Genomic DNA, 2,620 nt, shown 5'->3' with positions numbered 1-2,620 from the left:
ACCCCGGGCCCGGCCCGGGGCCAGCCCCGGTACAGCCCCGGGACAACCCCGGTACAGCCCCGGTACAGCCCCGGGACAGGCTCGGGACAGCCCCGGGTCAGCCCCGGGAAAGCCCCGGTACTCCCCCGGGACAGCTCTGGGACAGCCCCGGTACAACCCCGGGACAACCCCAAGGCAGCCCCAGTACAGCCTCAGAACATCCCCGGTACAGCCCCGGGGCAGCTCCAGAACAACCCTGATACAGCCCCGGGCAGCCCCGGGACAGGCCCGGGGCAGCCCAGGTACAGCCCCGGTACAGCCCCGGGACAGCCCCGGGGCAACCCCGGAACAGCCCCGGTGCAGCCCCGGGACAACCCCGGTACAATCCTGGGACAGCCCCGGACAGTCCCGGTACAGCCCCGGGACAGCCCCCTTTCCCGGTACAGCCCCGGGGTAGCCCCAGGACAGCCCTGGGGCAGCCCTGGTACAGCCCCGGGACAGCCCCGGGACAGCCCCGGGATAGCCTCGGTACAGCCCCTACTTCTTAAAGGCAAAAAGAGGAATGGAGAGGCAAACCTTGCTGAAGTAAAGCCTTCCACCTCTGGCGCCAAGAAACAGAAGAAAAACCGCAACAAGAAGAAACCGGAAGGAAAAGCTGGAAAGGGCAAGAACATTGAAACGGTAGACAAGAGTAATGACAAATGTCACCATTGCGGAGTAGCTGGCCACTGGAAGCGCAACTGTCCTACTTATCTCAAGGAGGTTCAAGCTAAAGGTACATTACTTGTGACCGAAGCCTATTTTGTGGCTGACTCTTCTTTTTCTGGGATTGTAGACTCTGGAGCCACTAATCATGTTTGTTGTTCTCTGCAGGGGTTCAGGGAAAGCAAAAGGCTTTGCAAGGGCGAGTTTAAGTTTCGCTGGGGGAACGGAGCATCAGTATCGACTATAGCAGTTGGAAGCATTAAATTAGTTTTTGAGAACTGTTTTATTGTTTTGAACAATGTTTATTATGTCCCGGTTTTTGGGAAAAACCTTATTTCTATAGCTCGTTTGGTTGAGCAAGGATATTCTTTAGGATTCAATAATGATGTTTTTCAGATTCTTAAGAATGGTTTCATGATTACTTCTACAGTCATGATAAACAATCTATTCTATGTCAAACTGATTGTTCCAACGATTTATGATACTGAGTTGAATGATGATTCAATTAGGGATAGTAAAAGGTTGAGGTTAGACCTAACAGATCAAACCTACAAATGGCATCTACGTCTTGGACATATTAGCCTTTACAGGATTAAAAGGTTAGTGAGAGACGGTCCCTTACAAACCTTAAGTGTAGGCTCACTACCTACATGTGAATCCTGCATTGAAGGAAAAATGACCAAGAGACCCTTTTCTGTGAAGGGTAATAGAGCTGCTGAATGCCTAGAACTCATACATAGTGATGTATGTGGGCCATTCAATATCCAAGCAAGAGGAGGATATGAGTATTTTATAACCTTCACTAATGACTATTCTCGTTTTGGTCATATTTATCTAATGCGTCAAAAGTTTGAGACCTTTGAAATGTTCAAAGAATTCAAGGCTTTGGTTGAAAAGCAATTAGACAAACAGATCAAAATACTACGATCCGATCGTGGTGGTGAATACTTGCTGGGAGAGTTCGAAGACTTTTTTAAGGAAGAAGGTATATTTTCTCAACTGACTGCTCCAGGTACTCCTTAGCTGAATGGCGTGTCAGAAAGAAGGAACCAAACTCTATTAGATATGGTTAGATCAATGATGAGTTATTCATCCCTTCCTGATTCCTTTTGGGGGTATGCCTTGGAAACATCAGCATATATTCTGAATCAAGTTCCATCTAAAGCAGTGCCTGGAACTCCATATGAAATATGGAGTGGCAAGAAGTCATCTCTTGGCCACACCAGAATATGGGGTTGCCCAGCACATGTGCTTAGAAAGAAGACTGGCAAGCTAGCCAGTCGTTCAGAATTATGCCTGTTTGTAGGATATCCTAAAGGGACAAAAGGCTACATTTTCTATAGTCCTGCCGATCAAAAAACATTCGTTAGCACGATGCTCGTTTTCTAGAAGAGGATTTTGTGAAGAATATGAAGCCTAGAAGCAGACTTCTACTTGAGGAATTGACTGGTGAAAATGTTCGTGTAGCATCTCCATGTTCTATTCCTGAACCGATAACAAATGAACCACAACAGGAACTAACACCAATAGAGCCTTGACGTAGTGGGAGGGTTGTGAGGCAACCGGATAGGTACATGTCTTATGGAGATGCATTGACTGCAGTCTCAGATTTAGACATTGATGAACCTATCTCGTACTCGCAGGCTATGGCAAGTTCTGAAGCAAACCTATGGCATGAAGCCATGAACGCCGAAATACAGTCAATGTATAAGAATGGCGTATGGACTCTGGTAGATCCTCCTGAAGGGGTAAAACTCGTGGGATGCAAATGGATCTTCAAGAAGAAGAGGGGTCCAGATGGGAATATGGAGACATTCAAAGCTAGACTAGTAGCCAAGGGCTACACCCAGAAAGAAGGAATTGACTATGAGGATACCTTCTCTCCGGTGGCTATGCTTAAATCCATCCGTATTCTTCTATCCATTGCTGCTGCCTT

Source organism: Morus notabilis, unplaced genomic scaffold (assembly GCF_000414095.1).
Source record: "Morus notabilis unplaced genomic scaffold, ASM41409v2 Scaffold3609, whole genome shotgun sequence".
NCBI classification, from domain to species: domain Eukaryota; kingdom Viridiplantae; phylum Streptophyta; class Magnoliopsida; order Rosales; family Moraceae; genus Morus; species Morus notabilis.
The sequence above is the reverse complement of the archived record's forward strand: the minus strand, read 5'-3'. Positions refer to the sequence as shown.